General features: G+C 40.7%; 1 non-coding gene across 1 annotated transcript; it reads left to right on the forward strand.

The window, feature by feature from the left end:
* The first annotated feature begins 3,136 nt into the window (after positions 1 to 3,136).
* Positions 3,137 to 3,274, forward strand: LOC119937884. The gene has a single exon (XR_005454255.1). It is a non-coding gene; the product is annotated as a small nucleolar RNA SNORA7 (small nucleolar RNA).
* Positions 3,275 to 14,925: the final 11,651 nt, after the last annotated feature.

Consider the following 14,925-nt stretch of genomic DNA (forward strand, 5'->3'; position numbering starts at 1 on the left):
ACAAAGGACAACTTCTTCAAACCAAGGATTTTTTTTTTTTTTTGTGTGTGTGTGTGTGTGTGGTATTTGTTAAGTGCTTACTATGTGCCAGGCACTGTACAAATGCTGGGGTAGATAATAATAACAATAATAATGGCATTTGTTAAGTGCTTACTATGTGCAAAGCACTGTTCTAAGCACTGGGGAGTTACAAGGTGATTAGGTTGTCCCAAGGGAGCTCACAGTCTTAATCCCCATTTTACAGATGAGGTAACTGAGGCCCAGAGAAGTTAAGTGACTTGCCCGAAGTCACACAGCTGACAAGCGGCAGAGCTGGGATTTGAACCCGTGACCTCTGACTCTAAAGCCCCACTGAGCCATGCTGCTACCTTACCTAGATAAGATAATCAGGTAGGACACAGTCCCTGTCCCACACTGTGCTTACAGTCTTAATCCCCATTTTACAGATGAGTGAACTGAAGCACGGAGGAGTGAAGTCACTTACCCAGGATCTCACAGCAGACAAGTGACGAAACCGTGATAAGAATCCAGGTGCTCTGACTCTCAGATCTGGGTTCTTTCCACTAAACCATGCTGCTTGCTGAATTCATGATAGTGGCTTTGTAAGAATTAATCAATTCAAGAAGATAATGTATGGAGAAGAGGTTCATTTTGGGCTATCGGAACAAAAATTCACAGAAGCTGCCGTCAGTATCCACAGTGTTTATGGAGTGCCCCATTAGCATAACCCGCTCCTAAACACTTGAGGAAAATATGAAAAGCAGAAAAAAGTTGTTTATTCATTCAATTGTATTTATTAAGCGATTACTGTGTGCAGAGCACCGTACTAAGCGCTTGTTTATTGAAAATGGCCCAACGTAAAGACATTGAATATGGACACAGTATCATAGACATGTTCTGATCTTCATGCTGGATTATTTTTCCTAACACTCTTTTAAACATCTTTACCGACTGACTCCAAAGACCTTCAGAAATGTAAACCTCTCTCACGCTTTGATTCTTCTAACAAAATCCATTTGTTGAAATAACGTTTTCAAAAACCTTTCTCGACGCTTTGTGCCAATCTACATCATCCCTCTAGCCAGGGTAGTATTGCATAAATTGAATAAGATTAAATTGCCAATTAAGAATATAAATGAAAGCTATTGATTCACTTGATGGTAGTGAAATTGGTTGTCCTCAGAAGGTGGCAAGCAGAAATGTTCATTGAATACTCCAAATAAATAAAGGACTTTTCAACCTCAGTTATCATCCCTCCAGTGCTTTTATGTGGAGGATATTTTCCCTTGACGGGGATAAATGAAAACCTATCATTACATTGAAATTAATCCTAATAATTTAACATTTATCAACCTTTATTGTCTTGAGCCAGGCAAGATCCCAGAGACAGACACAAATGCATTCATTATCTGTGGCAGATTCCATTTCGCCAATGCCTTACCCCTGTAAAAACAGATTTGTTTTTAATTTTTCAACTGAGGAGCTTTCGATACGAGTCAGTCAGTCAATACGTATTCACAGAGGGATCACCGGGCACACAGTAGGTGCTTGACAAAGTGAAATAAAAATGAGCATCAATCAAAATGAACTCTCTTGAAATTATTTTGGAGGGAACACCATAGACCAGGAGAGGCCAAGCTTCCTGAACCAAAGAACCACAAACCAACAACAGAACATGGCTGGGAGCCACAGGCCAGAAGCCACAGTCCGGGAAATGGTCCTTTACCAGGAATGGCGAATTGGAGTTGGAGGTTCACTCATTCAATCATATTTATTGAGCACTTACTGTGTGCAGAGTACTGTACTAAGAGAGTGTACAACATGACAATGAATGGACACATTCCCTGCCCACATCGAGCTTACAGTCTAGATTGATTCATTGAGAGAAACACAGTATAGCCTACCACATCTTTGGAATAATGATAAGAGAAATGAGAAAGCCATATTTTGCCTAATCTCGATATATACTTGGCAATGTCTGAAACAATGAAGCCGAGGGAATTCTAAAGCTGTCAGTTGTCCTCTCTGTGAATATCATGATTGAATTGGTATAGATCAATCAATCATATTGATTGGGTGCTATGTGCAAGAAAATGTGCTAAGTTCTGGGGAGAGTGTAAAAAACAGTAGGAACGCACGTACCATAAAAGTTAACCAAGTCAGAAATGGTCCCTGTCCCACACACGGCTCACAGTTTTAGTAAGAGGGAGGAAAGCTATATGTTGCCAACTTGTACTTCCCAAGTGCTTAGTACAGTGCTCTGCACACAGCAAGCACTCAATAAATACAATTGAATGAATGACAGATATTGAATGCTCATTTGTAGATGGGGAAACTGAGGGACGGAGAAGCCAAGTGACTTGCCCAGGGTCACAGGGTGGCAGAGTCAGGATTAGAACTTGGGTCTTCTGACTCTCAGGCCTCTGCTCTTTCCCCTAGGCCAGGCTGCCTAGTGAGGTCACAGTGAAACCTGAGCTTAATGGAAACGAGATTTCTAAGGATCCGTGGTTCAAGGGTTATAGATCAATATTTGCCATCACTGGCGCTCAGTCACCTCATTCCCTCAATGGTTTTTATTAAGCACCTACTTTGTGCAAAACACTAACTTCACTGATCTACTACAATCCTTCGCCCGCTCTGCTTCTGTAACACCAGACTGCTCTGGTACCTCAAACCCGTCTATCCTACAATGGGCCTCTTGTCCACATCCTCCTCCGGCCTGGAATTCTCTCCCCTTTCATATCCGACAGTCCGCCATTCTCCCCACTTGCAAAACCCTCCTTAAAGCACGTCTCCTCCAAGAGGTCTTCCCAGGCTAGTCAGTCAGTCAATCGTATTTATTGAGCGCTTACTGTGTGCAGAGCATTGTAGCAAGCGCTTGGGAGAGTACGATATAACAGACACTTTCCCTGCCCACAGCAAGCTTACAGTCTAGAGGAGGAGACAGACATTAATATAAGTAAATTAAAGACATGTACATAAGTGCTGTGGGGCTGAGGGAGGGGTGATTTCCCAAGTGCTTAGTACAGTGTTATGCACACAGTAAGCACTCAATAAATACGATTGATTGAATGAATGAATAAAGAGAAGTGAATAAAGATGAAGGTCTTAATATCCCCTATCCACCCACCCTTCTCACCTCTCCAGGTCACACCTGGAGAGTTTCCAGTACTCTACCAGTCTCGGCTACAGGAGGGAGAGTCAAGCAGAGGCCTACCCATTCCATTCCTAGCCTGGCCAGCGGCTAGCGAATGGAAGGCAATCGGCTACAAGTCAAAACTCACCCATGCTGGGCAACAGCGGCAGGGGAGAGAGTCAAGGGTGGAGACTTAAGTTTACCGCACGCAAGGAGGCAAGGCTAAACCACTTATATTTTTACCAAGAAAACTCTACGGATCCACTACCAGAACAATTGCAGATGGAGAATGGGGCATTCTGGAAGAGATGTCCGTAGTGTCGCTATGGGTCGGAAACAACTCGACAGCATAAGACAAGACCCACCCCTCTGCATTGACTCTTAACTTGCCTGTGTATCTCTTAGGCACTTTGATAATCACTCCAGCCCCACAGTACTTACATAAACATTCAGATACCCTACTATTTTCCTTATCCAAAAATCTACTGAGGCACAGGCATTTAGTGACCGCCCATTTTTGCCTGGGGACTATATCCTGGAAATCAGAAGATACATAAAGGAATCATCAAAAACCTACCTATATAGGCATACTTTTTAGATGTTTTTCTGACTTCACAATTTAGGAAGACTCACTGGCTCCAGCGGCTTCCTAATTTATTTAATTTCTGCAGCAAGAAAATACTTTTCTAAACATCAGAAGGAACTACATCTTCTTTATTATTGGCGAATTGCCTTTAAAGAAGCATTTCAATGGCATTTTAAATCAGAGAAAGATAGGGTGTTAAATAATGAATTGGAGCCGGATTCTCTCATTTGTAGTTCTATACCATGTTGAAAACAACGATATAAATGGTTCGCCTAGCAGCGATTCACACATTTTCCATTTTTAAGGTAACGAAATGATTGTGAATGCATGTTGAGAGTTTGCCAGCCTAATAGGATTCTTCTAAAAAGCACATAGAGATTATGATGCATGGAACAAGGCAGAAAAATCATCCCTCCAAATATTTACATTTATTTGTTTTAACTTTCGTCTACCACTTAATTTGCAGACTGCTGACAGATTGCTATACTAGAAATAAATGGTGCACATACACAGCTTAAAAACTATATAGCAATTGAGAAACATATAGTTTACAATTTATACATTTTCAGAAGCTTTCTGAAATATGGAAATTCGCATTGAAGTGTGAATGTGCATGTATGTATATGCATATAAGGTTTAACTGTAAGCGGAATCATTTTGCTCAGTCTTTCAATTGAGAATAAGGAAGTTGGCAAAATTCACAACTAGTCATCTAAAATAACTGGAAAAATGATAGAAAACAAGCCCTAATTTCCCTTTCATCAACAATCCAGGAGGTTTCTGTCTACTCCCATTCCCATATCGATCAATTGTATTTAATGAACGCTTACTGTGTGCAGAGTATTGTGCTAGGTGCTTGGGAGAGTATGGTAAAACCGAGTTGGTAGACATGTTCCCTGGTCGCAAAGAGCGTGCAGTCTAGAGATCCCATCATCAATAATCAATCAATCAATGTTTTTTACTGAGCACTGTATGCAGAGGACTTTACTAGGTGCTTCAGAATGCAGATTGCAATAGAATTGATACACACAATCCCTTGCCACAAGGATCTTACAGTCTTCAGTATGGCATTTACTGAGCAGCTACAATGTGCACAACACTCTAGTAGGTGTTTGGTGGAAAAAGCCATAGAAAATATCTCAAAGGAGAAAAGGACGGCACTTGCTTTCAAAATATGAAGTTCAGCCATGTTGCTTTGGGAATCCTCTCATCTGCATCAGTGAGATTTTTACACAGTGAATGCAGTGTTCTCAAAAGAAATGTGCAGACACTCTCATATTTTCATATTATTGAGAGACTGGAAGGAAATCGGCAGGTGGATGACAGGCTAGCCAAAGATAAAATTGTGACCTATGTGAAACTACAACCAGCTCTTTTGAACAAAAATCTGAGTGGACGAGCATGATTTAGAGCCAGTTAATTTCAAAATTATAATGCATTTTATACATCAAAAACACATTACTCTAACAAGTGATTCTTCATGGCTTGGCTGCATCACAATCTCATAAAGCACGTGACAGGGCCATTTTGGAGGCTTTTTCATTCTCAATTAATAACAATAATTGTGGTATTTGCTGAGCACTTACGGTGTGCCAACCACTGTACTGAGCACTGGGGTAGATACAAGATAATCAGGTCCCACGTGGGACTCGTAGTCTAAAGGGGAGGGAAAGCAGGTATTGAATCTCCATTTTGTAGATGAGGAAATTGAGGCATGGAGAAGCTAAGTGAATTGTCCAAGGTCACACAGCAGACAAGTGATTCCACTAGGCAATGCTGCTTTAATTGACAGAGGCAACAAAAATGGCCAGCAATCTCCCATGATCTGTGGCACAACAGACTGAGAAGTTCCCCATGCCTTTGAGGCAGAGATTTAGAAGGTGTCTGAAGGAGTGTGAGCATCTTGCACAAGTGTTCATCTTGCAAGAGCAACCAAACACATTTTCACTCAGCTTGGGAGCAGGGTGTGATTCCCAAGGAGGATCTGCGATTCTTTTTTTCTTTCTGAAAAAACAGATATTTGCCTGAGAACTGAACTCAGAGCTGCAAAGCTGATTTTGGCGAAGTCTGTCCAGTTACCGCTTCAGAACAGATTGGCCGATTCCAAAGGACTGTTAATAAAGGCAGGAGGGGCATCAACAGAGCTTGCCTTTACACCCTATAAAATGGACATTTATTCAGAATCAGTTGGTCCCTTGTTCACTCAAAACACCTATTACCATTTCTTGAAAAGACATGGATTTGAGGGTTTGCTGCCTCTCTTTCTCTCTCTTCCCACCCTTCTTTATGGTAGTAGTTAAATGCTTACTATGTGGCAAACCCTGTTTTAAATCTCAGAGTAGATATAAGATAATCAGGTAGGACACGATCCCTGTCATTCAATCATAATTACTGAGCACTTTCTGTGTGTGCAGAGCACTATACTAAGCCCTTGGCAGAGTACAATATAATGATGAATAGACACATCCCCTGCCCACAACAAGCTTCAGCGCATAGAACAGTGTTTGGCACATAGTAAACGCTTAACAAGTACCATAATTATTACTATTATTAAAGTCTAAAGGGTATATACCATTTACAGTCTACGTCCAGTGGGCTGCGGGGCGGGAAGAGGATTTAGTCCCCATTTTACAGATGAGCTAACTGAGGCACAGGGAAGTTAAGTGACTTGCCAAAAGTCCACCATCCTCTAGGCTGTAAGCTTCTTGTGGGCAGGGAGCTTATCTGTTTATTGTTGTATTGTACTCTCCCAAGCCCATAGTATAGTGTTCTGCACACAGTAAGCACTCAATAAATACGCTTGACTGACTGGTTGACACAGCAGATAAGTGGCAGAGCCAGGATTAGAACCCAGGTCCTCCGACTCCCAGGTCCATGCTTTTCCATCGGTCAATCTGCTTCTTTCTCTTTCTTTACTGTGGTATTTGTTAGTAATAATAATGATAATAATTGTGGCATTTGTCAGCACTTAGAACAGTGCTTTGCACATAGTAAGTGCTTACCAAATACCATTATTATTACTGTTATTATTAAGTGCTTGCAATGTGCCAGGCACTGAACTGGGTGCTGGGGTGCATATAAGCAAATCAGGTTGGTCACAGTCCCTGCCCCACATGGGGCTCACAGTCTGCCCTCTCCATTTGTCTATTCTCTCTCCACCCCCACTCCACTCCTGCCTCCCCTTAATACCATTCTATAATAGACTACATTGGTTGTTGTGCTTCCTGCGGATCACTTCGCTTCCACCCGCTAGTGCTAAATTTCTTTCCTTTGAAATGTGTTCACTTTCCAGTTTAATTTCAGTCATTTAATTCTGCCGCATCTCTTAGTTCTTGACATTTGTATAACTCACTGGCATCGAGGAGCATTTACTAATCATTAATTAATCATGGTAATCCGTGCCATGATCCTCTTACACAGGTCACCATGATTTTCTTTATTTTACACAGGAGAAAGGTTAAAAGACCACTATAGTCAGACAACAAACCAATTACAAAGCCAGAAAGAACAACTCAGAGGAGGGGATTAGACTGGTCATAATACTGTGAGACCCATGTGGGCCATGGACTGTATCCAACCTGATTAGCTTCTATCTACCCAGGTGCTTAATACAGTGCCTGGCATATAGGAAGTGCTTAATACCATAAATTAGGAAATTAATCTGATTGCTCTAGAAGCCTGGGGCCTAGTCACTGAAGCCAAGCCCCCACGGCTGCTGGAAATCTACAATAATGATAATAATTGTGGTGTTTGTTAAGTGCTTACTGTGTGCCAGGTTGGGGTGTACTAAGTGCTTACTGTACTAAGTGCTGGGGTGGATATGCGCAAATCAGTTTGGACACAGTCCCTGACCCACAGTTCACAGTTTTCATCCTCATTTTAACAGGTGAGGTAACTAAGGCTCAGAGAAGTGAAGTGACTTGTCCAAAGTTACATAGCTGACAAATGGCAGAGCAGGGATTAGAACCCAGGTCCTTCTGATTACCAGGCCCGTGCTCTCTCAGACAGGCTGTGCTGCTTCTCAACAAGAATGAGTACGTGCTGGCAACTGTGTGTTCAAATGTAGTCGATGTCACTGCTTTTGTATTTCTTTGGATTCAGGGCAAGGTTACATCTTGGCTTCTCAAAATCAAAATTCCCACGTAAGCAGAAATAAAGCAAAATGTACATCATTAGCATAAATGTGCCTGGGTTAGGTACATTTGATTTCGTATTTCAGTATGTGGTTAACCCTCAGTGATCTGCCTATTTGTTTTTACCATGGGTCTCCTGTCACTATGGAGTAACAGGTCTCACTCTAAAAAGGATGCTTTTGGAGCAGAATATCCCTTTTTTAAATGGATTCTTACCTTTTTATGTCAGATCAATTTTTCCTCTCAAATTGGAACTTGTATTGTAAATGTTATCTCCTTTGGGGTATTGTATTCTTTGTTTTAACTGAAGATGCCAATAATTTGTATAATTTCTCAAACTTTTCCTCAACTGTCTCACACTATTTATCTCTCTGAACCTTGTAATTTATCATGACTGCTTGCTTTAAATTGATGCACATCGAGGATGGAAACTATTCTTCTCTGAGATTTTTGAGTCTCTTATCTTCACTAAATTGCCACCCAGAAACCCGGACTTCATATTGTTCCCTCAGATTTCCTTTTCGCCATGAATGTGTCTTTCTTCCTCCTTCCCCACACTTGTCAGAATCTATCATGTCCTAAATTTTGAAAGTCATATTTTATTCATGTCCATTTGTGATTTTTTTTTCATTTTTTTTCAATGTCTCAGGTAAGTTCTTACCATTCTGAGAATAGCTTCCAGAATATTTAACTCTTTTGGACTGGTGAAGGCATGCCATTTGGGTTCTGACAGCTATGAAAGAGGGTCAGAAAGATTGGCATAAAAAAAATCTCTGCAGCTCCGACACTTCTTGTGTACAGTGCACTGTATTAAGAGCTTGGAGAAAATACACAAGAGTGATTCTTTATTGTACACAGTAAGTGCTCAGTAAATACGATTGATTGAATGAATGAAGGACTGTGATTTGATTGTACCATTTCTATTATTCCAGCAGTTGGCACACAGTAGTAAGAAACATAATAATAATGATAATAATAGCAATAATAATAATATTTTACTGCTACCCCAAACAATTCTGTATATAGATATATAGAGAGAGATATATACATATACATATATGTATATATCTCTCTCTATATATCTATATCTATATATCTATATATCTATATATCTATATATATATATATATATATATATATATATATATATATATATATATATATAAATTAGCTAAACTCTTCCCACATTATCTCTTAAGCGGAGATTATGGTCTTTCATTAAAAGTTCAGTCTTTCATAAAAGACTGTTTCGATTGCTTGAACCTAAGTCAATTCATTTCTCAGTTATCACTTCTTAGAAGAAAAGCCAATCTCAGCTGTTATCATAAAGACACAAAGCGGTTTAAAATGTTTGTACATTTTCTCTGTCCTTCAATGTTCAGGACATAAGGTCAGTTCTTACTGGACAGTACACAGTTCAAGAGTATTCGTTTCCAAAAACTTATGTCTGCAATTCTGAGCTAACAGCTAGGATATTTAGAGGGAGGAAAGCAGATAAAAACAGTGTTCTAACAGGAAATTTGGGTTGAGAGAGCTAGAGGAGCAGAATTCCCATAAAAGGGCATTTACTGACATTTTTATTGCCTGTAAAATGCACTGGGAGTTGCACAAAGAATACAAAGCAGAATCATCCTCTTTCCTGGAGGAACACTTTCCAGTTATCCTTCCCAATTCATCTGCACCCAAAGCTATGCATTAGATGTCGCTTACTTGTAGTTTTCCCCAGTTTTGTGCCCCGCTGAAGAACAATGTAGCCACCCTGCGCTGGAGATGGGCACTGTGGGAGTTCCTGCCACCCATTCAGTTTGGTCACTCCAGACCCTTGCGCTTTACCCCTGAGGTAGGATTCTCCTTCAGATTGTGTGAGGGATCAAGATGTCATTCAATCTAGCAATGCTATTTATTAAGTGCTTAACTGCTAACAGAGCTGTAATCAAGACCGAAATATCAAATCCTTCTATAAAGATTCAAAAATCATTGCTACGGGCACACACAAAGGTATTCCAGACCTAAGAGGAAGTGACAGGATGTTCTGTATACGCCACTACAGATTCCATATGAAACTTAATTCATCTTAACTTGAAATTTATATATGAGAGAACACCTATAACTCAGAAAGCCATTTGAAAGAAGATTCTTACTTGTAATCCTCATTCACCTTCCCCAAGGATGTTGAATCTTGTGGTAACTAATGATGCTTCATTCACTGTGATTGATGGAAGAATCACTTTTTTAAGGAAAATTGTTTCACAAGAGAAAAGCTGCTTCATCCTAAAGCCATTGAAGAAAAAGAAAATAACCTTTCTACAAAATAAGAGAATGCTTGAATGATGAGAAATGATGTACAACAGAAAAGCAATTTTATAACAAGGAGTTGCTGTCGGCAGACTTGACTCTTGAGTGCTTGGCACTTAGTACAGTGTTTTGAACAGAGTAAGCACTCAATAAATACGATTGAATTAATTCATTCAATTGCATTTATTGAGCGCTTACTGTGTGCAGAGCACTGTACTAAGGGCTTAGGAAGTACAAGTTGGCAACCTATAGAGACAGTCCCTAGCCAACAACGGGCTCACAGTCTAGAAGGGGGAGACAGACAACAAAACAAAACATGTGGACAGGTGTCAAGTCATCAGAATAAATAGAAGTAAAGCTAGATGCACATCATGAATGAGTATGAGCGGGGCTGAAAAGGCCAGTCTCACCATGCACACGTAAAGAACCATTCCTAAATTAGCATGAATCATAGTAAAGGTTTATAGCCCTTATGTAATAATGATGCATTTTATTAAGCATCAACTCTGTACCAAAGGTTGAATGAGAAAAACTCTACTTATCTTTGTCCTCTCAATCCCATCACCTGCACTGATTCTTGGAGACCCCCAAAATCACTGTTGATGTTTGTTTTTTATGGTATTTATTCAGCGCTTCCTATGTGCCAAGGGCTAAATAGAAGACCACCAGGCTGGACACAACCCATGCCCCACGTGGGACTCTCAATCTTGAGCCCCGTTTTCCAGATGAGGGAACTGAGGCACAGAGTTCATGGATTTGAAATAATTCTTAAAAACAGATTGGGTGCTCAGGGGCCCAGAGGGGTATCGTTCTAGCATTCCTTTACTGATTATTTGGAACTATGTCAGCTTAACTCCTCTAGAACACAAAAATAAAGTTGCCATTTAGTGGAGTTTCTCTATTTTAATCAAGCCCTATTGTTTCTGATTTATTTCCAAAAACACCTATTTCATTTTGCCAGCATGACATATGTTCTGGAATTGCCTTTTCAGGTCCTCAGTAATTCTAGATATATCTGCCTAAGAAGAGAGTTTTCTGCTACAGATAATTGTAAAGAGCATTGGAAAGGAAAGGGTATTGGACAGAACAGAGTAGATAAAAAAAAATCAAGCACCCATGAACCAAATATTTGCTTTTCTCTTTTCTTGTTCTTTGTATCTAATTAAAACTTGAATGAATGGAAGTCTTTGCCCTTGACAAATAATGGCTCCCGAGGGTGTTGATTTTAGAGGTGGGACAAACCAGTGAAAGGTCGAACTATCAATTATATTAATTTCAATCAATTTTATTTGAGCTCACACCACGTGCAGGGCACTGTATTAAGCACTCAGGAGAATACAATATAACAGAGTTGGTAGATATGTTCCCTGACTACAACAAGCTTGTAATCTATCTATTCTTAGATATCTACATATATGGATATTGATCACATCTATGCACGTATCTATATATGTTGCCAACTTGTACTTCCCAAGCGCTTAGCACAGTGCTCTACACACAGTAAGCGCTCAGTAAATACGATTGCATGAATGAATGAATGAATATATGTAGTTGTCCTTCATATTCAAAGACACCACCAACAAAGTTCACCTATGAGGGAATATGCAGTTGAATGGGTCAATGTGTGATACAATTGGTTAAACCCTGAAACATGTGGAGATTCTTGTCGAGTCTCCATTGAGCACAGAAAAATTTGTCCTGTGTGGTTGTGATGTTTTGCTGTACTGTAAGCTCGTTGTGGGCAGGGAACGTGCCTATCAACTCTGTTAAATTGTACTTCCCCAGCACTTAATACAGTGCTCTGCACAGCATGGCGTAATGGATACAGCATGAGCCTGGGTGTCAGAAGGTCATGGGTTCTGATCCCGGTTCCGCCACTTGTCCGCTGTGTGACCTTGGGCAAGTCGCTTCACTTCTCTGGGCCTCAGTTACCTATTTGGTAAAATGAGACTGTGAGCCCCACGTAGGCAGGGACTGTGTCCGTCTCGATTTGCTTTTACTATGGTATCTGGCACATAGTAAGAGCTTAGAGAAGCAGCGAGGCTCAGTGGCAAGAGCCCGGGCATGGGAGTCAAAGGTCATGGGTTCTAATCCTGGCTCCACCACTTGTCAGCTGTGTGACTTTGGGCAATTCACTTAACTTCTCTGTGCCTTAGTTCCCTCGTCCATAAAATGGGGATTAAGACTGTGAGTCCCACGTGGGACAACCTTGATTACCTTGTACCCCCCGCCCCCCGCAGTGTTTAGAACGGTGCTTCACACATAGTAAGCGCTTAATACCAACATTATTAGAGAAGCAGTGTGGCTCAGTGGGAAGAGCACGGGCTTGGGAGTCAGAGGTCACGGGTTCTAACCCTGGTTCCGCCACTTGTCAGCTGTGTGGCTTTGGGCAAGTCACAACTTATCTGTGCCTCAGTTACCTCATCTGTAAAATGGGGATTAAGACCGTGAGCCCCACATGGGACAACCTGATCACTTTGTATCCCCCCAGCGCTTAGAACAGTGCTTTGCACATAGTAAATGCTTAACAAATACCATCACTATTATTATTATTATTAACAAATACCATCATAATCATTTTAATATATGTGACTGATTGATTAATGTCTGCAGCTCCTGACACTAGAGTATTGGGAGCCCCAACCAAAGGGTGTCTTGGGAAATTAAAAAAAAATATAGTAAAGAACTAAGGAATGGAACAAGGCATAATCAGAAATTCCACCTCCTTCCCAAGCAGCAGCAAACCAACTGGACTTAAAATAGGACTGAAAATCGAGGAAAACTGCTAACCTCAACCAACCTCTTTCGTTTCTCTGGACCCTGATTTCTTCTGCCTAATAGGATAAGAAGGAGGAGGAATTGAAATTGCAGGAGAAAAGTCTTTGACCTTGAATCTTTCTTTCCAACTGTGAATAATACATTTTAAGCATCAGCTACACCACTGGAACAGTAGAGGAGGGAACGATAAGTAGAAAAAGTCAGTAAGATCAACAATCCTGACTATAAATCACAGAACACAGCTTTAAAAGCCTGAATGTCATGATTAAAACTGGGGAGGGATTCTACATGAATCTCAGCACATTTCAGTGTTTAACCAACTGGACGATGGGCAGTCTTTCACATGAGATTGTTTCACCTTTTTGATAGCCTCCTGCTTGATACTTCTCAAGTATCTAATTGCATCAGATGCTACATGAAACCACAAAAATTTAGTATGCTCAGTGAATCTACCCATTATTAGAGCAGCTCTTTTTTGGTTCTTGAATTTTAACCTTTTTCTCTTTGTACCTAGTGACCCAGCTGCATTGCATGTTGAAAAATTCCGCTCTTCTCTCTTCGTCATGATTTGTAAAAATTCCTAGGACACTATGAAGTCCATTACAGTCCATTGGTGCTTCCGAATCACCTCCGAATGTGCATTATTTATAAATAACAGACCTCTTCCTATCAGCTTAAAGGAAATAAATGATTTCCTTTTTTGTGAGTACATTTATCTTTTCTGCCCATTAGGGTATCATCTAATGTACTAAAAGGGGTATTATACTAAATGATGCCTACTGTTCTGATAGCCCTTACATTACAGGGAACAGAGGAATCTTAAGGTTTCGGATCGGGGTAGAGAGTAACCACTAGAGAAAGTGCATCTTGGCCAGCCAGGAAATAAAGATGCCGGGGATATTTCAGAGGGACTAGATCTCCCAGAATGGAACCAACAGGTCATTCATTCAATCACATTTATTGAGCTCTACTGTGCGCAGAGTACCATGGTATCTTGCTGTCTAAACACCCAAATTTGATGATGAGGAAATAACGAGGCCATCTCTACTGGGGGATGAACTTTGACTTTGACGCTCAGTTTTAAACTCATTGAGACTGAAGGGAAGGCCTACCCTCTCTCCACAGTAATCACTCAATCAGTAGTATTTATTGAGCACTTACTATAATAACGATGGTATTTGTTAAGTGCTTACTATGTGCCAAGCACTGTTCTAAGTGCTGAGGAAGATACAAGGTTATCAGATTGCCCCAGGTGGGGCTCACAGTCTTAATCCCATTTTCCAGGTGAGGTAACTGAGGCACAGAGAAGTTAAGTGACTTGCCCAAAGTCAGATTTATTTAGCATATGTTGGTAGACACTATGGGTCGGTTCCCTGCCCATAAGGAGCTTGCAATCCACAGAGGAAGCAAGGTATTAAAATAAATTACCAGTAGGGGAAATAGTAATAATAATAATAATAATAATAATAATAATAATAATGGCATTTGTTAAGCGCTTACTATGTGCCAAGCACTGTTCTAAGTGCTGGGGAGGGGAAACAAGGTAATAAGGTTGTCCCATGTGGGGCTCACAGTCTTAATCCCCATTTTACAGATGAGGTAACTGAGGCTCAGAGAAGTTAAGTGACTTACCCAAGGTCACATAGCAGACATGTGGCGGAGGTGGGATTCAAACCTATGATCTCTGACCCCAAAGCCCGTGCTCTTTCCACTGAGCCACGCTGCTTCTCTGCATAGGACTCACAGTCTAAGAGAGGGAGAACAAGTATTTAGTAGAGTTTGAGTCTATTTACATAAATGCTGTGGGACTGGGGTGAATATCAAAATGCTTAGCCCCCTCCTAGATGGCAAGATAGGATTCTCATCCCAGCTCTGTTCTTGGGCAAGTTACGTAAACTTTTCTGTGATCAAGTTTCCTTCCCTGTAAAAGGGGGATGAAATATTAGCTCTTCCTCCCCTTAGATTGTGAGCCCAATGGGATTCAGGCACTGTCTCCC

This window comes from Tachyglossus aculeatus, chromosome 15 (genome assembly GCF_015852505.1).
Source record: "Tachyglossus aculeatus isolate mTacAcu1 chromosome 15, mTacAcu1.pri, whole genome shotgun sequence".
NCBI classification, from domain to species: Eukaryota; Metazoa; Chordata; class Mammalia; order Monotremata; family Tachyglossidae; genus Tachyglossus; species Tachyglossus aculeatus.